This window comes from Natrix helvetica (genome assembly GCF_964273705.1).
Source record: "Natrix helvetica genome assembly, chromosome: 7".
In the NCBI taxonomy this organism is placed as follows: domain Eukaryota; kingdom Metazoa; phylum Chordata; class Lepidosauria; order Squamata; family Natricidae; genus Natrix; species Natrix helvetica.
In genome coordinates, this window is record NC_138558.1 from 31,972,536 (window position 1) to 31,994,880 (window position 22,345).

At 40.8% G+C, this 22,345-nt stretch overlaps 1 protein-coding gene and 1 long non-coding RNA gene across 2 annotated transcripts in view; one reads left to right on the forward strand and one right to left on the reverse strand.

Moving 5' to 3' along the window:
• Positions 1-22,345, forward strand: part of MAML3 (mastermind like transcriptional coactivator 3) — a 304,741-nt gene that overhangs the window by 97,610 nt on the left and 184,786 nt on the right. The gene's annotated exons all lie outside the window — the stretch shown is intronic.
• LOC309395585 lies at positions 1,289-14,620 on the reverse strand. Its single transcript, XR_014175933.1, has 3 exons — positions 13,729-14,620; positions 13,301-13,518; positions 1,289-2,148 (listed from the first exon to the last, which is right to left on the reverse strand). It is a non-coding gene; the product is annotated as an uncharacterized lncRNA (long non-coding RNA).

Below are 22,345 nucleotides of genomic sequence, written 5' to 3' on the forward strand. Positions count from 1 at the left end.
AGTGGCACACGAAGCCATGTCGCCCATGTCGCCTTGCCTGTTTGTCTTCTGGTTTTTGGGCGTGCATGCGGGCGAGATGATCAGCTGTCTTTCGCGCATATGACAGTGCCGAAAACCAGCCTATGGATGCGCACCTACCAGCTGATTGTCAGGTGTGCATGCACGCCAGAACCCAGAAGTTCAGCTTTTCCAGAGCACGGTCCCGACAAGCACGCATGCTGTTTCCGTGTGATCTTTTCAGCACTCAGTGCCAAAAAGGTTCACCATCACTGCCCTAGGCCAGCGATGGCGAACCTTTTTTGGCTCGTGTGCCATAAGTGGGGGGAGCGCAGGGGGGGTTGTGTGCAGGCGTGCCGCACCCATAATGCAATGCGCGAACCCCAGTGCGCATGCGCGCACTACAGGCACTCCCCACCCCATTTTTACATGCTTTTTTCGCCCTCCCCAGGCTCCAGAGGCTTTATAGGAGCCTGGGGAGGGTGAAAACAGCGTCCCCTGCCCCCCCGGATGCCCTCCGGAGGCGTCAGGGAAGCCTCCGGACAGTCCCTGAAGCCTTTGGAGCGCTCTAAATGATCCTCCAAGCAAACCAGAAGTGACTTCCGGTTTGCTCGGAGGTTCGTTTTAAGCTCTCCGAAGGCTTCAGGGACTGTCCGGAGGCTTCCCTGACGCCTTCAGAGCGCCCAGCAAACCGGAAGTGACTTTCGATTTGCTCGGAGGGTCGTTTTGAGCGCTTTGAAGGATTCAGGGACTGTCTGGAGGCTTCCCTGACGCCTCTGGAGGGCGTCCGGGGGGGGCGGGGGAGACTGTTTTCGCCCTCCCCAGGCTCCTATAAAGCCTCTGGAGCCTGGGGAGGGCGAAAAATGGCTTTAAAAAAGGATGAACTCAGCTGGCCAGCGCGCGCATGTGCGCTGGCCAGCTAACAAGGCAGCCCCTTGCGTGCCCTGACAAATGGCTCCGTGTGCCACCTGTGGCACACGTGCCATAGGTTCGCCATCACTGCCCTAGGCCATATGCTGTAATAGCACTTGAGTGTGCAGATTCCAAGTTCTAGGAATTTTTTTTGTCAAGATAGTAAATAAATATAGTTATATAAATAATATAAAATTATTGTAGTATTACACTGGCAATCACTGATCGAAAACTATCTCCTCCCTTAATTTCTTATGTCATTTCTCCCAAAGCACAGTCAAGCTTTGTTTCATGTTTCAAAGTTAACTACAGTTTTTTGGAAGTTGCTGTTAAAGGAATCAGAGCTATGCCCAGTGGGGAAAGAATAAGGTTTCAAAACTTTTTACTTCCATGATCATTTTAATGAAAACTTATTCCTTGTATTCTATCATGATGTGTCTTTTACAAAGGGCGCTTTATTAAAAGATATTATCTGCTTTGCCACATTTTTTTCAGGGAAGAAAGTGTGCATGCAAAGAAATTTTTCATCCCATAAATGTTTTCCTAATATTTTTCTTCATAAGAATGATCCAAGATCCTTAACAAGTTAGACTCAATAGGGAGCAAGAAACATGGATCTCCATGCTCTATGATATTAGTATCAAAGTACTTGATTTTAATTTAATCAACTTCACTAAAGAGTGATAGAAAATGATGTAAATTAAGGAACTATTATAGAAATAACTTGGACCAAACATGGTAATAACTGAACATCATATATTGGTTATGCTTAGAAAACAACAGATGAAATTTAGCTAATGAGTAATCTGATTTATGATGAGAACAAGTTTAGCTTCCTTACATTTTCTGTCCTTGTGAGATATACCAAAGTCTCTTTCCCAGCATCTGACATGCATTGAAAGCTTGTTTCATAGGTCTTTGTGTTTTAATGTTTATTCTTTATCTCTTAAACGTTGCTACTGTATGTGTGGGTTTTAAGCAGTATTACTTTTTCCCATGTTTTGATCAGGAACTGTACTTTTTAAAAAAAAAGGATGAGCATGCTATGAAGATTTTTTAAAAAATCTATGAAGGATGTTTAAAATCAATATGAATAACATTAATTGAAAAAAAGGTGATTACTATATTCAGCGGCATCTGTAGGATCCAAAGCCTTTTGTTAAAATCACGAAAGCAGCTTCATGCTGTTGCAAGGCAAACTCTGTTCTCTGCCTATGTGCATGCAACATCCTGACGCACCTACAAAAGAAACGGAAATTGCTTTGTGGCAGCCTGATAGTGCTTTTATCATTTGCCCACTCTTGACCCCCCATGGACACCTCTGATATACCAAAATAAACAAATCAAAGAGGCAGACTTCCCTTCTCTTGAGCTGTCTAGCTGGGAAAACTATAGCAGAATGGATAGTTAATGTTATTAGAAAAGATCTAATTCAGAACGTTGTAGCGGTCTCTGCTCCTGAAAGAAATAACTTCAGTGGTGCAATCTGATTGGTGACAAAGGGAGTAGATAGATTGATTAAACTTCAATTTCCTGGAAACTGCTAGTTTGCTTCTTATGTTTTCCAACTAGAATGTAAGTGGCTCAATGGCTAATGTTAAAAAGACAATTTTAGTTATAATTGCATATCTTGTTTACAAACAGAATTGAGTGATAGTTTTACATTTAGTGTTTACAAATGGTTTGGTCAACTAATCCAATAACGTTGTTCTTCTCTTTGTACAGTTCCTTTTTGCACACATTTTAATATTAGAGATCTATAAATGCAATGCACAGCTTTAGCATCTTTCAATTTACAGTTTTAACCTGAACATTGTAAGCCTTGCTGCAAGTGCAGTTGTAAAAAAAACAGTGGAATATTATTTAGGTTTAAATGGCTTGCTACATTCTGGGAAAGGACTATAAACCTGCAGCCATCTACTTTGCTGCTGAGAAGCCGTTCTCCCAAATACTTGAATCCTCCTCTCTCATCCTTTTTCTGATTTTTCTCAAAATGATTCTTAACTGAGTTTCCTCGGTGTTCAAAACTCACATTCAGAACATTAGGATGGCAGTATGTCGTGGTTTTGCTTTTTATTGTCCTCAGATTACTGAATTTTAATTTCCATAGTATTTTCAAATCTAGCTATGTAATCGTAAAAACTAGAAAGATTTTTTCTAAGATCCCAACACAGAACAGGACAACAGCTATTCTTCTTGCTAGTGATTCAAGGATGGCTGGACTTTCTAGGGAAGTCCAGAGCCTTTCCCAATAAATATCTATCAAGAGAGTAGGAAGGGATGAATTAAGACATGGGTGTATAATAGACAGTGGGACTAGTGTGGCAATGGCTCCTTAATATTACATTCAGAAATGTTGAAGGTGATGTTGAAAAATCATACCTATAAAAGAATGGATTTGAAAAGGACATTGGTTTCTTTGCTGCTAGAAAGACCTATTTGTGGAAAATTTGGGGACCACTTGCATTAAAGAAATAGTGAGGCTTCACATATATTTCATGTATGTAAATAAGTTTTCTATGCATTGACCATATTTTTTTAAAAAATGTGATAAAACTGGGAGACGAAAGTTTTTAAAGGCAACCATATATCTATTGTGGATATTTCCATTCACAGTTTCTATTATAGGCAGTCCGCGAATTATGACCAAAATTGAATCCAAAGTTTCTGTTGTTAAGTGAGACATTTGTTAAGTCAGTTTTGCTCAATTTTATGACCTTTCTTGCCACAGTTAATAAATGAATCACTGGTTGATGGTAACCTGGTTGTTAAATGAATGTGGCTTCCTCATTGACTTTGCTTGTGAGAAGATCACAAAAGGTGATCACATGACCTTGGGACACAGCAACAGTATGAACCAGTTACTAAGCATCTGGGTTTTGATCACATGATCATGGGGATGCTGCAAAGCTTGTAAATGTGAAAAACAGTCATACGTCATATGTTTCAGTAACTTTGAATAGTCACTAAATGAACTGTTGTAAATTGAGGACTACCTGTTTGATGAAAACAAGTTGCTTACTTATTTTTCAGTCTTTCTCAAAAAATAGATTAATGCTCGTCTGGTACAAACTTTTGACAGTTTCCCAAATTTAGTTTTGATAAAGAGCAGGACCTATTTCTGGAAGAAGATGTGCAATAATTCTGCACTATATTAAGATGATGAAAATGTCAATACTCATAAAGATGGATAAAATCTTAATCTCTTGTGGAGGCTAATGAGAAATATATTCCATTTGCTGCAAAAGAAAATAATAATGATCCAATCTAATAAAAAATTAACAATTGTGGTAAATATTGAATTTCTGATCTATTTTGCTTTGCCTTGAATATGAAAATAGTATACTGATTTCCATACTCAGTGACAATTACCCAATGTCTTTGTTCTTCTTACCCCTATTATTATGTAGGTCAATTCAGCCATCAGTTTTAGTATTGTTAAGAAAACATAGAAAACATCTTCAGATTTTCATCTGTGATATTTGAAGATCATGACAATTTAGTTAAGAGTTAGATTGGTATGAATTAGTTTGAGGGATAGAACATAGTATTGGTGAACACTGGATTTTTGGCACTTTTGGCGCTGGGAACCTTCTTATACCACTGAATGGAAGCCAGCTAAAAGTTGCTGGCTATCAGAATGAGACTACTGCTTTGCCATATGGCAGTCTGTTGCCTAGCAACAGTAGCACTGTTAGCAAAGGGTTATATTGGATTACTCAATAAGGCCTTTCTTAAACTGGGAAGGGAGCTCCTATTGGCTGAGACGAGTTAAATAGAATTTAGGAACAAGTTCACTTTCATTCAGTGAATAACATCAATTAGTTGGGGATGCCTAAATGTGGTTTCAGCACTACTGAGGAAGCACCTAGAAGATTTTATAGGAAAGTATAAGTCACCTGAGCTCCATGGCCACAAAAATTCTGAAAACTGCTTATTTTACACCCCCCTCCCCTAAGCATCTATTGACTGTGATTTTGCGCACCTGTAACATTATTCCAAAAGTAGGTGGCATATTTTCTACAATTAGAGAAATAAAATGAAAGTTATAATGTAAGTCCAAAAAGGTACTTAATGTGGGTAAAAAAGAGATTGAAATATCCAGCTTGCCACAAATCCAGATATACTTTGTGATTGCCCAAATGACACTTTGATTCTTGTTCTTACCCAATAACTAAGGATGGCCCCAGAACAAAGAGGCTGCCCAATTTTTCCACCTAGGTCTTGAGAAAATATAGTTTATTTTCTGTCTTTGATTGCAACTCTGCCCGCTGCCCCCCCCCCTCCGACATGTACTATATGTGTATGAATTGATCTGGCTACTTTACCATTTAAAGTCTCTTCGATATTTTTATATTGTTAAACATGGATGTATTCATGATCCCACAATTAAGAACATTAAGAAGACTGTATTTGTAGTTGCAGCAGGAAAAGTGTCATTCTCTTTGGGATTTCTATATGTGAAATTTCAATAACATAACAATGTTAGGCATTTTATTTCTTGCTTGCTTTTTATCTTATTTGCTCTAAAGTAAACTCTCACCAGAGCTGCAATTTGACTCATTATTTAAACTTTTAATTAAGAGGGGAAAAGATTCACAGCTCAATTATCAATTCCAGTGCTGTTTGTTACATTGATTAGATTTGTTGAAAATTATTGAACAGAGCAGCAGACATCAGACCTTGAAAGATAATGTTCTAGTTGCATTTCCATAGCATTTTGAGAGTACACATTAAGGACATTAAATCTCTGCCTACTGAAGGACAGGTCTGATGTTTGTTATTTTTAAGTTCTGTGGTAATAACGGCACAGCACAGCAACGGTCAACTCTTTATTAACTTTTGTACAACAGAACTGTTAACTAGCCGGCTGACAGCTATTTATACCAACAGCTGTCAGACCGGCAACCAATGGAAACTCTAGTCTTGTCCCGCGGCGGAGATTGCTTGAATAGTCCAATCAGGTGTGAGCTGTAGGATGAGTTACCGAGCGCCACCTGCTGGTGGACGCTCCCAGGACATAACACCCCTTCCCCCTTGTTCGCGCAAGCGTACTCGCTCAAATACGCCGGTCGTCTGCGCGTGCGCTGAGATCTCCTCAATGGAGGTGTGGCCGCTGTTACAGGAGGAGCGTTCCCGGGGAGTGTCCTAGCAGGCCGAAGTCCTAGAGTCCGTCCAAAACTTGCAGGTATGGAGTCCGGCGAGAGCGGTACGGTTGAAACGGCGCCGGAATTAGTTGGGCTGCTCTGGTCGGGCCGGTACGCGTTGTCTCCTGGGCCTGGAATATTCTGAGCTGGAATATGCGGCTCGGCCGGTGCTTTACTCTGAACGCGCCGCCTTAACTGGTCTACATGCCTCCTCCATTCTCGTCCATCGTCAAGGAGGACCCTGTAGGAACAGGGTCCTGTTAACTCAGAAATAACCCCCGGCACCCACTTCGGGTCCCCAGCAAAGTTTCTTGCGTACACTCCCTCCCCCACTAGAAAGGTCCTAGGGGGTGGGGAAGAAGGAAAAGAGGGAATAGAATAAGAAGGGTGCAGCCGGTCTAAAGTTGTACGGAGTTTGCGCCCCATAAGTAGTTCGGAAGGAGCTTTCCCTGTAATTGGACATGGGGTGGTGTGTTGACAGCGTAGAAAGGTGGCCACGCGGCGATGCATAGGCAACGCCGACATGCGGGACAGAGATTCTTTGGCAGAGCGCACAGCGCGTTCTGCCAAACCATTTGCCGCCGGGTGGAATGGAGCTGTAGGGGCGTGACGGATGCCCAGGCTGGCCAAATAATATTGGAACTCTTGGGAGGTAAATTGTGGTCCATTGTCCGACACTAAAACGTCGGGCAATCCGTGTGTGGTAAATAATTTGTCCAGAATGTGTATTGTTGCGGATGCGGTGGTTGAGTGCATGGGGAAAATTTCAACCCATTTTGACCATGCGTCTATAACTAAAAAGAAAGTGGTGCCGTCTATGGGACCCAAGAAATCCACATGGAGGCGACTCCATGGGGCCCTGGGTTGTTCCCATTCCCTGGATGGAGCGGCGGAAGGCGCCGCACGGACTTGTTGACATGGGGTGCAACGCTGCACCCACGCGGTGATGTCCGCATCCATGGAGGGCCACCAGACGTAACTTCGGCCCAGGCATTTCATACGGACAATGCCTGGGTGGCCCTCATGGAGGCGGGTCAGCACCGCATGGTGCAAAGCGGCAGGAATGATTACCCTATGGCCCCATAGCAAACATCCTTGAATAGTAGATAATTCGGTGCGGCGCCGATAGAAGGGTAGAAGTGGTTGATCTGCAAGAGTGGAGGGCCATCCACTTCTTACAAAAGGTATGACCCTAGATAAGATAGGATCGGATTTGGATGACGATGCTATGTCCGAAGCGGACACCGGAAGGTGGAGCTCGTCCAGGAGGCAGATCGCTTCAGTTGGTGCTGGGTCAGAGACAGGCAGTGGCAAAGGGCAGCGGCTTAAAGCGTCTGCATGCCCCATGTGGATGCCTGGTTTGTGAATAAGCGTGTAATTATAGGCTGAGAGGAATTCAGCCCAACGTGACATGCGGGGCGAAATGATTGGAGGTGTGGGGCGGTCTCCTGAGAGAATGCCTAATAAAGGCTTGTGGTCCGTGAGGATGGTGAATGGGCGGCCGTAGAGGTAATGGTGATAGCGTTTTACTCCCGCAACGGCGGCCAGCGCCTCCTTGTCCAGCTGGCTGTAATTACGCTCAGGCTTGGACAAGGTGCGGGAGTAGAAGGCTATAGGGGCTTCCGAGCCATCTGGGTAAAGGTGACTTAACACTGCGCCAATTCCAAAGGGAGAGGCGTCACAGGCTAGGAGCAAGGGCAGACGCTCGTCGTACTGAGTTAGGACGGGGGGTGATGTCAAAGCCCTTTTGACAGCCGCGAGGGCATGCGCTTCGCGGCTAGTCCAGGTCCATGGTGCTGAAGCGTCTAATAGACGGTGAAGTGGTTCTGCTAGGGATGCCTTGTGAGGGATAAAGGAGGAGTAGAAGTTGAGGAGACCTAAAAAGGCCTGCAACTCAACTTTGTTCGTGGGGGTAGGTGCTGAAAGGATGGCGTCAACTTTAGTAGGAGAGGGATGAATTCCCCTATGGTCAATAAGGAAACCAAGGAATTCCACGGCAGGAACCCCTAGTTTGCATTTAGAAGCTTTCAGGTGCAGGCCTGTGGAGCGGAATTTTAGGAGGACAGCTCTGAGGGTCTTTAGTAGTGTGTGTGCGTCCTTAGCTGCAATTAGTACATCGTCAAAATAAGGGGTAACCCCAGGAATTCCATGGAGCAGTCGCTCCATGAGCCCTTGGAAAATTCCTGGAGCTACACTAACTCCAAACTGGAGGCGCCGGCATTTAAATGCCCCGCGGTGCGTGACTATGGTCTGGGCAAGCGCAGTAGCTTCATCTACAGGAAGCTGTTGATAAGCTTGAGCCAGATCTAATTTTGCGAAAATTTTTCCGCGTCCTAAAGTGTGCAGGACGTGCTGGACAACTGGCACTGGGTGGGGGTGGGCTTGTAAGGCCTTGTTCAGTGTGGTCTTAAAATCTGCGCAGATCCTTATTGATCCATCTGATTTTAAGGGAACGACTATTGGTGTTTCCCAAGGGGAGTAATCTACAGGTTCTAGGACCCCTTGAGCTATTAATTTGTCTAGCTCGGCGTCCACTTTCGCCTTTAAGGCGAAAGGCAACCTTCTGGCCTTTAGGCGAATAGGTGCTATTTTGGGGTCTAAATTTAGGGAAATAGGTGAACCCTTATAACAACCCAGAGAGGGGGAAAAAACGTCCTGAAATTCATATAGAAGGGATGAGAAGGTATCAGGATTTAGAGTAGCATATTGAGTGGAGTGAATACCCGCTATGGTTAGCCCCAGAGCCCTGAACCAATCAAGCCCTAGTAAAGTGGCTAGGGGGTCGCGTACAACTAGAAGAGGTAAGCGGCCAGAAAACGAGCCGTAAGTCACATTAAAGGTAGCGCAGCCTAAAAGCTTAATTGGATTGCCCTGATAATCTCGTAAGCGGCAATTTGCAGGGGTGAGTTGCTTAAGGCGGAATTGTGGCAAAAGCGTAGATAGTGTTTGCCATGAGATTATGGAACGGGCTGAGCCGGTGTCCAGTTCCATGGAGCACTGACGTCCCTCGATGCAGATGGAGAGGTGTAGCTTACCACGGCCTTCCGTGGTAGCAGAAGATGAGTCAACGACCCATTCTGGAGAGTATTCTTCTATGTCTCCTAAAGACAGGTAGTTGAGGCGACGGTTTGGTGGTGCCTGGGCTTGAGAGCGAGCGGCAAGGCTTTGCGGCGCATGCTGGTTGTCATGGACATTGGAGCGGCATACTGATGCCAAATGGCCCTTTTTTCCACACTTGTGGCAGACTGCTGCACGGAAACGGCAGTTGGAACGTGAATGCTTGCCGCCGCAACTGAGGCAGGCACGGCCATCCTTGTAGTTCAGCGACTGCATACGGTCGATAGCATAGTCAATTTGTGATTGAATTGTTGGATTAGCTTGTTGGTAATTCACCTGAGGTGTTGGCGTTGGCAATCCTGAGGGCAGGGGACGAGGTAAACGGCGACAGTCCGGAATGGATTGAGCGGCCATCTCTGAGGCGCGAGCTTCATCAACGGCTATCTTTAAGGTTAAGTCTGACCGAGAAAGAATTCGGCGGTGCAGGTTTACATCTTTGAGCCCATAAATAAATTGTTCTAAGAGGGCTTCATCTAAGTCAGCAAATTCGCAAGGAATAGCTGCTGCACGGAGCGCAGCCACGTAGTGGCTGATGGACTGTCCTTCTTGCTGTATGCAATGGCGAAAATCTTGTCGCCTAGCGAAGCGAGATGGAGCAGGCTCATAATGTGTTTTAAGCTTTGCCATCAGGGTGTCCCACGGCACTGTGTGGACGGGAGTTGGAGCCGAGAGAGCGCGAGCAGTCGCAAACATTTCTGGCCCACAGTAGTTTAGGAATATGCCTCTTTTCCTTTCTTGTGAGAGGCTCGTCAGGTCGTGGGCAAGCAAGAAGCACTCAAATCGCTCGACAAATGCCTCCCAGGTTTCTGCTTCCACACGGAAAGGTGAAAACATTGAAGAAGTTGTCATTTTGGCTAGATGGATGGTTGTGAGTTAGTTTCGCCAACCTTCGTCGCCAGTTTTAAGTTCTGTGGTAATAACGGCACAGCACAGCAACGGTCAACTCTTTATTAACTTTTGTACAACAGAACTGTTAACTAGCCGGCTGACAGCTATTTATACCAACAGCTGTCAGACCGGCAACCAATGGAAACTCTAGTCTTGTCCCGCGGCGGAGATTGCTTGAATAGTCCAATCAGGTGTGAGCTGTAGGATGAGTTACCGAGCGCCACCTGCTGGTGGACGCTCCCAGGACATAACAGTTATATATTACAATTATCGCTCTGCTGTGTGTCTGTAGGAAACGGTGTCTCAGTCACTACTCAGATACTATTTCAGACACTAAGAGCCATTGTGAATTCACGTAAACCATTAAGGATTTAGAACAAACTGTCACTTTTCATGTTGTCTGTTTCTGAATAACTGAGAAGAATGGAAGTTTCCTATGCTTCTTTAGTTAATTAGAGTTTACAATGTCTATCTTTATTTCTGAATGAAACAACTCTCCCACAGAATCTAGGGGTTCTCTTGAATTCATAGCTTCTACTCAAAGAAGTGTGCCTCCTTGGTCATAGTGCCTGTCTCCATTTTTCTGAGATTTAGATGACCCTGGCCATATTGGCATTCTAAGAAACCTTAAAAATGTGTGTATTCTTCCACATCTTATGTCAGGATGTTAAGTGAACCTGTCTGTATGATTGTAGAGGGTCAGATTTTTTGAGGAGCTTGGTGGAATTACGTTGTATTAATACCATTGTAGTTTTTGGGGAAATTGGATTGCTATAATTACTAACTGTTACCCACTCAGAGTCCCTCTGGGGGGGAGTTACATAAATCATTTAAAGAAATGAATAAGAATATTGAGGACCTCTGTTCCAAAGAAAGTGAGAGTAACAGGCTTGAAGATACACCTTCTCAGTGGTTGCCTCCATCAGATTGGCTTTCAAGAAAGTCATGAGAACATTCCTGTTCTGTCAAGCTTTGGGTCACTCATATTTGGACTTCCTAGGTAGTTAAATTAAGGTAGATAGTTCTTGTTGTGATGATGATGATGATGACTAACATTTATCATCTTGAGTCCTTGTAAAGTAGATGTCTATAAATGATTGTAATAGGTAACTAAATAATAACATACCCCAAATTGCTTTCCCAAATATTAGAGAGTAAGAATTCTGCAGACATTGCCCACCACTTCCAAATAAATGGTGTTTTAATTTTCACTGTCAGCAAAGCTCTACTTGATAAGGATCTCAAACAGAGTCAATATTTAACTTTATTTTTTGGTTCATTGTATAGTTTGTGAGTAACCCAGGTTTGCCCTAGATATGGTATGAAATGCTGCTATATTGTTGGCAGTTTAGTGAATCTTGGCATTTTGTAAAAACTCATATTATCAGCCAACTATTTGAATATATCTTTCTCTTGTCATTTCTGCTAAGTCTTCTTGCTCTTAATTTGTAGTTTTAATTTTTGTTGGCTCTGTGATTTGTTCATTAATCATACTCAGTAAAAGAGCACCTGGGAACAATATATTCTTTTGATAGATATCCAGGAAAATCATTACAAATAATAAAAGAACAAGAAATGTACATGAAAGCTGGTTGCTTCCCATCAGCTTACATACTGCGTAGCATAAAAATCATTGAAGGGAACAAATTCTTCTTTTGTTTGGTGGCCAGCTTTTACGTTGTTTATTCAACAGCTATGCTGTTGAACAGCACAAGGAGATTTTAGCTAGGAGTGTGCCAGAAGTTGGTTGGTTGGTTGAATATTTATGTCATGATGCCAGAAAAATGCACATTTTGCCTGCTGTAAGTCTTGGGGGATGGTACGGGTGAGTGAAATGGTTTCAGTGCCTTGAAGTCATCTAGCAAAGTAAGAAAAGTAAGTGATGGATAAGCTAACCTATATCTGGAAGCAGAAAGGTTTTGCTTTGCTTTCATACTGAATTGGGGTAAGGAACATGATAACTATGGACTGGTAAGGACATGATTATATTCATGCAAAGGTCAGGGGAAGTTGCTTTGTGCTATAGGTGATTATTTTATCTCCTAGATTAGTACTTCCTGACTTGAGTGGCAGAAGCTCCCTAGAGTTTCAGGCAGAAGTCCTCTTAAGTATCGCCTGCTTGGTCTTGTCAACTGAAAATGCTAGGAATTTAAACTGGAACCTTCTACATTTAAAACTTGCAAACTTAATGAGAGAAGCTATGTCTGAATGTCTTTTTCCCCCCTTTTCCTCATGTGCCACAAGCACGCAGGTTCTTGTCTGAGATTAATCTCACATCTAAACAAGAATAGCTAGAATAAGTTCCAACAGTCCATAACTACAGAATCCAGGAGGGCCTTCACTGTCAATCAAGGTTTTATAATTTCATTTAGGTTTTTATGTGCTGTTTTGTAAAACAGGTTAAACATCAAAGCAGAGTTGAACCACAAGAGACTAATTTAGAAGGCACTAAGGAGACTAATTTAGGAGGCCCTCCAACAGTTTCAAATCTTTATGAAGAGTATTGGTTATGTAGAAATTACAGGAGAGAAATTTAAGAGGCACTTAAAGTTTTGTGGGGAAAATCTTTGTGGGGGAAAAAAAGTATTTCTTATGCAGGAACTGCAAATTTGTCGTCATCTTTCCCCTCTGCAGACCTGTGACAGGTCTCAATTTTTGACCAGAGTTGCTGATATGTTGCATATGATGTTATGTGGAGCTGCTTTGAAATTTTTAGGGTTTCACATTGTATAATGTGAAATGTGAATGGTAGGTCTTTTTCCAAATAAGTGGCAAAACAGATGGACATTCTAAATGTCCTTTTGAACACTCACAATGTATTCCCAAGTCCAAATACATTTTTTGGGAAAGGAACTTGATTTAGGCATTAATGAGTAACCAAGCAATTAAAATAGCCTGTTTGAGGAGATGCGCATTTTACGTGAGGAAAAAAAATCAGGACTTGTCCTGTTCTCCTGTGCACTGCTTGGAGAATCCAAGAATGGGTTAATTTCCTGTCCAATTGCATAGAGACTGAGAAGAAAGCTTTGGCCACTCCTCCTCTGCTCGACTGCTTCCAGTTTTACTTCTCAGTCGAAGCCTAGCAGATGCGTGCCAAATCTCTCAGTAGATTTGGGCAATCAGACAGCGAATTTTTACAGTGTGAATTATTCAAGCAGCAACAGAGCAGCAACGGTTCTTCACAGGAGTATTGGGGAAGGCAGTCCATCCGCCACAGGGTTCCCTGAGTGCCTCCTTACCTCCATGGGGTCACAGGTGGCCTTGTCTGCTTGCGCAAGCAGCCGAGCATTCTCAGGCAGTCTCCCCCATCGCGTGACCCATTGCTCAGTCACGCTTGTAGGGTGTGCAGCGGGGATCTGCAGAAGGCTAGCCGGAAGTGTCATCTCGAGCCGCAGCGAGGTTTGGAGCCTTCGTTTCCAATGATCCGACTGTTCGCACTGCTTCTGCTTCCCTTTGCCTGCCGGAAAAGAGCGAAGAGAGGATTTGAAGCCTGGAATCACTGTCCGAGAACTTGATCATACTCCAGGGCAGCTGAGCCCTGTGGGTGGTCCACACAACAGCCTTAATTGGTGGCAGGTGGGAGTGGAATTTTCCCTGCCATTTAAAGCCCTGAGCTGTTCCAGTAAACTAGCATCTCCCCTCCCTAGGAAATATGCAGAGTAGCTACCTGGGCTTTGCGGTCTCCCTTTGTCAAGAATTATAAGCTGGGCTTGTTCGCTTCGGCAGAGGCATCCTTTGGTCGACGAGTTCTGCAGGAGGTTCATTCTTTGGAGCAGACACTGGGCCAATTGATTTCCCACCCTTCAGACTAAGCTTGGGTATATCTCATGCTTGGATTCTCCAAACAGCGCACAGGAGAAAGACCGTTTGTCCTACCTGAACGGTTGTTCTCTGTGTGCTGCAGGAGAATCCAACCCACCCTGTTTGGCTTTCGTCCAGTGTCGAGGTATGATTAGCATCATCAAGCACAGCGTCTTTGGGGTCTACACCTTTGTCGAAAAAACTGGAAGCAGTCAAGCAGGGGGGGCATGGCCAAAGCTTTCTTCTGAAGTCTCTAGGCAATGGGACAGGAAGTTAACCCATGCTTGGATTCTCCCACAGTGCACAGAGAACAACAGTTCAGGTAGGATCAATGGTCTTTTTCTGGCTGATACAACAAAAAGAGAAAGGAAAAGAAAGTAATAAAAGTAATGATCGTATTGCATTTAATTACAGATTTTTTAAATAATAGCTTAAAAAGATAAATCATAGTGCCTGTTTTACATAAACTGGAAACAAAGAATGTAGTATCTTAAAAAAAGTGAATGTAATTTACTAGCAATGGCAAGTTTCTTTGGAAACTAATGGTATTTTCTAGAGCTTGTCCTCTGAGTATCTGGCAAGCATATGGGGCAAAGTTCCCTTGGAAAACAACACAAAGTGCTCTGCAGATATGAAGCCACTTAATTTTGTAAGAAAAGTAACTTCCAGTGTCCCATGTAAAGAAAAGCAAATCATTTTTGTTGGTTTCTTTGTAATAAAAAAACTTTGTAGGTGTTTTGTTTTGTTTTATTTCTTTGAAATTAAGGAGCTAATTAAATACTTCAGTCTATTATCTGAACATTTTTATCATGCTTTAATTCTCTTGTGATTGCTGTTTAAAGGTCCTAAAACCTCTTGGTGTTTTCAGTAAGAAAACGAAAGAAAACATGACTGAAGTTCAAGACTGAAGAGCAAAAAACATTTTCTGCAGCAGGATCATCTTAAGCAAGAAAGCTACTGTTGAGTATGGTTGTAGGAGATGAAGCAAAATCTGCCTGCTTGCCTGCCTAGCTAGCTAGCTAGCTATCTGCAAAGTTTTGGCCAAGATTTTGCCTGATGTCTCATCTAAGTTTTAGCTGTGAAAATTCAAACATGGGGATTGCTTCTTTAATATAGATTCCTTTCTAATTACTTGGATTATTTGTATTTATTATTCCCATGCACAATGTCTTTAGGCCATAAATGATGCAACTTTTCCTCTTAGTATGTTGGGATAAAACTTTCCAGAATGACTAGTTGCCTGTAATCTTAGCATATATGAAAGTCACCAAGTTGGTAAAAGTTGACTGTTTTCGAGTTCTTGCAATTAAACTAATGTATGTTTATTTATTTGAATTAATTTCTCAACGGTTGGGTAGGTATGTGAAATGACGTGGAACAGAGGACGAAAACCAGTAGCCCAGATTGTGGTTCTTCCTCCTGTTTCCCAAGGTCATTCCTTTACACTAGGCAAGTCACTTTATTCAATAAAATTTTATTTTGATTGTCAATGTATTGACAAAATATACTTTGTTTGATGTTGATGTAAAGATTCTAAAATCAAGGAGCCAGTCTTAGTCTCCCCCATCCCCAGATTTATGATGCCTATGTCCATAAGATTATAAGCAGGCTAGAATATTTATCAGGTAACAAAACAGAAAAAAACCCCTATCATTAAAGGTTAATACAAGATACAAAAGGATAATGACAGCTTGAACACTGGTCCCTATCGAACACAATGAAATTCAATGTAGAGAAAAGTAAGATTTTACTTTTACATAAGAAAAAACAAATGCACTATAGAATAAGTGGTACTTGCCTCAATAGTAGTAACTGTGAGAGGGATCTTGGAGTCCTAGTGGACAGCCGCTTAAACAAAAGCCAGCAGTAAAGTGCAGTTGACAAAAAAAGCCAACACAGTCCTCGGCTGCATTAACAGAGGGATACAATCAAGATCAAGTGAAGTGTTAATACCACTTTATTATGCCTTAGTGAGACTATACTTGGAATATTGTGTACGGTTTTGGTCGCCACAATATAAAAAAGACGTTGAAGCTCTAGAAAGAATGCAGAGAAGAGCAATAAAGATGATTAGGGAAGGGGAGGCTAAAACATAAGAAGAACAGTTGCAGGAACTGGGTATGTCTAGGTTAATGAAAAGAAGGACTAGGGGAGACATGATAGCAGTGTTCCAATATCTCAGGGGTTGCCACAAAGAAGAGGGAGTCAAACTATTCTCCAAAGCGTCTGAGGGTAGAACAAGAAGCAATGGATAGAAACTAATCAAAGAACGAACCAACCCAGAACTAAGGAGAAACTTCCTAACAGTGAGAACAATTAATCAGTGGAACAACTTACCTCCAGATGTTGTGGGTGCTGCAACACTAGAAGTTTTAAAGAAGAGATTGGACAACTATTTGTCTGAAATGGTATAGGGTTTTCTGCTTGAGCAGGGGGAGTTTACTCACACACACACACAACCAGGTCCCTTCCAACTCTGTTTCTCTATAATGAAATAGTAAATCAGTAAAGGAAAATGGTATATTTATATAGAAAAAAATAAGCAAGAGTTGTAATTGAGCAACCCAGGGAGCAATAACGTTCGTTGTTCTGACTCGCGTGGAAGCTTTAGAAATATCTTATTTAATAAATATTTGAGAGATGCTTTGCTGGCATAATGTCAGAAGCATTTTTAAAAAATAATTTTTGAAGAGTACTTAGTCCTGCTGTATATACTTGTTTTTTTTACCTATAAGCTGGTTGGTTTTGGAAAAAAATGTTAAAAAGCGAAACTTTTAGTTTAGGAACAATAGTTTGACCATTTTATGTAATCATTATATGAACAAGTTTTTTTTTCAAATAAAAGAGAAGAATAGCTCATTGGGGACAATTTTAGGTTATTTCAAGAGTTCAGTCACTTATTTTTTTCAAGGAGACTCGGGGGTATATGGTTCTTGCCTTTAAAGTAATGTTTTGATCATGTTGATATTAATTACAGTATTCAAGGTGTGTTGATTAGAAAAGTGCACCACCAGAGTGTTTATAATTCAGATTTTTTGCAGTGCAGCTAATGAATAACTCCCATAGCTAATCAGCTTTCAAAAAATAATGGTGATTAAAAGAAAGAAGAAAACAACTGTAAGATGAATGCTGTTCATTTTCTAACGATCTTGATAAATGATGTAAGTAAATGTATGAGTTTACAAAATCATACATACAAAATTTGTAAAGGAAGCATTGCACTGACCAGATGTTACTTATTTTTCTTTCATGTGTGTGTGTGTGTGTGTGTGTGTGTGTGTGTGTGTACGTGCGCACATTTGGGTTTTGTTTTGTTTTTTGCACTTTGGAAGATCCTTTTATGACTGCTGAGGCCTCAGGGATCACACATCCTGGAAACTGTTTGGCAGTAGGCATCTTTCCATGTTCAGACTTGTGAAAAGCCATTTTTCATTGAGCAGAGTGAAATGCTTTAATAAACGAGTATTTCTCCTTTTTTCCTTCGAATCATCAATATGATTCCTCTGCATCTCTTTTCTACTCTATATATAGTAATTTACACTCCATTAAGAGAAGCAGTTCTGTTTTGTGTTTGAATAGTTTTGAATCCAGTTTCAATAAAACAAGTAAACCACATATTTTAAAGTGGAAAAAAAAAGATAGTTACCTTCTTTCATAAGATTCCTCCCCACTTTGACACTCTTAAATAACGCTTAGTTTTGCCAGCGAGTTGGAGGGTCCCAGAGTGGGATGAAATCCATCTGGAGACTTATTTGATTGGTAGTTATTACTAAGGGGGGGAGGTGAGTGTCCAAAAGGTGCTTTTTCAGGAGGCAACTGGACTTTCTGGTTTTTCTTGGAAGACATTTAGCTTCTCATCCAGGAAGCTTCTTCAGCTCTGACTGGATGGTGGAGAATGGAAGTCCTTGCCGACAGCTGGTCATTTGTATTCTTTTAGAAAGTTGTTGAGGCCACTTGGAGGTTTATCTGTATCTTCAAGGTCACCTAAGTAGTACAAATGTGTGTGGAGTCTTTTTGGCTGCAGGATGTTTTCTGCCCTGTATCCATTTACTGTTGAAGACAGGCATAGGCAGGCATAGGCTGTTGGGGATGAGTCTGTGTTGTCTGCATCTAAAACTGAAGCACAAATGCCGTAGGGTGCAATTTTTCTGGAAATCCGTTCATACTCCCGCACCATTCAAAGAGTATTCATCCCAAAGTGAATAGCTAAATGTCTATGGAGATTCTCAGGCATCCAGGTCATGGTTGTCCCAAAGGTGCTTTTTCAGGAGGCAACTGGACTTTCTGGCTTTTCCTTGAAGACGTTTTGCTTCTCATCCAAGGAGCTTCTTCAACTCTGCCTGGATAGTGGGGAATAAATAAATAAATAAATTCTTCCATTCCCCAAAATCCAGTCAGAGCTGAAGAAGTGAAACGTCTTTAGAGAAAAACAGAAAGTCCATGTGCCTCTTGAAAAAGCACCTTCGGGACAACTCTGACCTGGATGACTGAGACACTCCATAGACAACTGGTGATTTGTTTTTCTAATTGCTTTTATATCGGGCTTTTATTTTTGCAGGCCTCCCAGAGTCACTTGAGAGTGAGTTGGGCAGCTATATAAATTTTCTTAAATAAAATAAAAAGGAATAAATAAATAAATAAACAACACCTAAGAAAGTAGTTTTCATTTCATGAAAGAATTAAATGGGCTTGGAGTCATACATGAGTCTCTTACCACCTTCTGGATCTGAAATATAATACTATATTTTAATCATGAAACTTAAAATGTTAGTAGGTAATAGAGACTTTTCTCAATAGAATTAGCTTTTTTCCTTGTTAACCTTATACTTTGGGACTATTAAAATAGAGTCTTGGACTTTTTAGTACTCACTTTGTAGCTTTCCCTCTTTAAGAGGGATGATACCACAAATATCATCATTGTATGATATATTTCAGGACATCTGGTGTACTCTTTGTCACTGAATGCATCAGTGGACCACATAAATTTTGGATTTAAAATCATAGCATAGGGGGAAAAAAACTGGTGCAGATACGTCATCCTTATTGGATATATCTTTTTGGGAGAACAATGTAGAGTCTAAAAATAGTCACAAGGGAAGTGAAATATATGAACGCCAGCTTATAAAGATCACGAGACAAAGCTGTTTAACTAGATTAAATGGAAAAATGGTCGAAAATGTAATAGAAAGCTATGATTTTTCTAAAGCAAAATTTAATCAAGAGGCATCTCTTATATCCTGACAGTGAGAACAATTAATTAGTGGAACAACTTGTTTTCAGAAGTTGTGGGTGCAGGCTTTTAAGAAGAGGTTGGACAGCCATTTGTTTGACATGATACAGAGTCTCTTGAGCAGGGGGTTGGACTAAAGGACCTCTAAGATCCCTTCCAATTCTGGTATTCTGTTATTCCCCTGGATCTATTGTTTTCATTAAATTAACAAAAGAAGTATCGCACCACCACAAATGCAAGTTCAGTGTCCTTTTATATGTGTGTGTGATGTCACAGCATATATACAAAAAGGCTAGAACTTCCGTTGCATTAATACAATGTTACTTTCATAAGCTTCCTTCCTTTGCATCCTCTGCAGACATCATTGAATGTAATATTAATAAACAGGTTTCTATATGATAATCCTGATATATCAGAGTTTTCCACAATAAATGTATGTCTATGGATCATGAATTAATCAAGAATATCTAACTCACACATAATGATGATTTAATCATATGCTTTGAATGTTCCATAAAGTGTATCCAATGTTGCTATAGGACCTCATATATTTTCTGCCAAAAATACAAAAATTATCTAATTATGTTAAAATTGAACACTAAAGTAATCTTCAAGAAGTCTGTACTATTTTTTTAGATTGCTATGAAAGCTTCTCTTTTAATATTAAACTTTTGAGTAACCAGTTATCTGCCCCCAGTTTTAAAGGACAAGTAGCGTGAACTTCAACTCAAAAAATAGAGAAAATTTTAAATAAATATCTCAAAGAACAATAATTTTTATTATAGTTGGTCACAGAATAAACCTAATTTTTAGACTACATTTGGCATTTTTGTTCTATCAATTCCTTCCCAGTGGTCTGGGATAGGCAGATGTTGCTTAATAACGTTAAAGGTATTGTTGCAGGATGTAAGCTGTACCAAGTAAAGCTGCCTACTGCAATTGCCTGATAGTGATTTTGTCATTGCCAATGATCCAGTTCCTCTTGATTACACCCAGTTGGCACTATCCTTATTTTCTTTTGCCACCGTCACTCTAGTTCTATTTGCAGGTGTATATATATAGATAGATAGATAGATAGATAGATAGATAGATAGATAGATAGATAGATAGATATAGATATAGATATAGATATAGATATAGATATAGATATAGATAGATAGATAGATAGTATGATTTTTCTCCAGTTCTTTCTCTTTTATTCTGCTGTTGCCAGGTAGTGCAATATTCACTATCCAAACTTTTTTGTTGTTCCCATCAACAATTGTTAAGTCTGAGGTACTGTGTGTCAGATGCCTGTCTATTTGAATTCTAAAATCTTAGAGCACTTTAACTTTTTCATTTTCTTTGTCTATTTTGTGATCCTACTAAAGTTGTTGTCTGCAGGCAAGTGATGTTTCTTGCACATATTTCAATGCACCATTGTTGCGACTTTGTCATGTCACTACTTCTAGTCAGTCTGAGCTATCTTCTTGCAGCAATTAACTAGGTGCTTCACTTCTTTACATAGGTGGTATTTGCTGTCTGTTGCTGTCTTCTCAATTCTGACTTTCTATGCATTTGTTGTTAAGGCTCCGATTTGTGCAAGGTAGAATTAACCCCTTAGTGCCTTTTTTTTCAGCTTTCCTGCTGTTAACCATTGCCAGATCTTGTTGTTATCTGCTTTGCCTATTATTAAAACTTTTTTAAAATGTCAAGTATTAATACTTTGCCTTGCCATGTCTCTTACCTGTTTTTCATTTGGTCTTCTTTCAGACCAGTTTAGTCTCTTTGGTTATTCAGTAAGCCTTCATGGTGTACTTGCTTCAGGACATTACTATTCCTTAGATACTCTTGCAATGCCCTTTTTTGTTCTTCAATGATCGGTGTTCTTGCAATGTTCCATGTCCACCTATGCTCCTTACTAAATAGAGTGTGTCAACATAGCTGCATAGATAAACAGCATGATTCATTGTCATTATTTTCCTTTCCCAAGGTTTCTATTTCAGCTTGAGTCTAATTCACTATTTCAGCTGTAAGTCTAATGATTGGAGTTTTCCACATGTTAATCACCTTGATGGCATTTCTGCCATTGACTTCGGACTTTAAGATCTTCTTCACTTTTCTGGATATTCACTATTAATTTTCTTCTTAATTTCAATGTGCTTATTGTCAATTTGAAGGATGTATTGTTGTGATCTTCTTTACACTGAACTCTTAATGTTATTCCCATATACATCTTGAAATAGTTTTTATTATTTTGTTGCCTGTTGATGGTGAAGGTGGCACATTATCCAGTCCAAACTCCATTGCAATATCTCAATTGCAGCCCAAACTCTATCACAGTCACTGTATATTTGTACAGTGTTGAGCATTGATTTTATTTCAGATGATATTTTTTCATACAACTTCTTATTATTAATGTAAGGGAGGTGGGGATAGGCTTGGAGATGGTTATGTTTGAAAGCCATAGCCTGACTTGCTCAGTATTGTTGACAGAGGAATCAGTGCAACTGCAAACAGTAGCGGTGATAGTGAGTCTCCTTGAAAGATTCCTTTCTTGATATTATCCTCTCCCAATTTGTCATCATTGACTGGCAGATTTGTTTTCCATTGTGCCATTGTTGTTTGCACAAAGCTTCTGATGTTTCTACTGATTCCTGTTATTTTTAACCATTTTAATTATCCAGTCATGTGGCTAGGAGTCAATGCTTTCTTGTAATTAATCCATTCAAGTTGGTATTCCTTCTCTCACAATTTTCCAAAATCATCTTGTCATTAGGAGTTGATCTTTTGGCCCTTTGCTGTTTTGGTGTGTGTGTGTATGTGTGTGTTCTACTTGGATTGGAAAAAAAACTTTTCAACTAGATGGTGTTATATTACATCAGCTACTTAGCAATTTAAAAGTGGTTGGTAAGCAGGTAATCTGATATCCTCTTCTCATTGCACTTGATTTGTAATAGCAAATCGTCATTTCTTTATTTTCAGTCTTACTATATTTGTGGCTGATAACCAAGTTTTCTTCCAGTAGTCCTGCAGTAGCTGTCCCTGGTTGTTCAGCCAACAATCCTGAGTCATGAAGTCCACTTGTCACCAGATGACCAAAAATGTCAGCATCTAGTGCAGTCTTGTTGATCTGGGCAATGTAGGTTTCTGTAAGTCTCACCTTCTTGTTTATAGGAGAGAGACATTATCTGACTGGTTCTCTGATAAAACCTTTCCAGTATGGCTGAACCTCTGTCATAATATTCTTCTTTCTTAGAGCATGCAAGCCCTA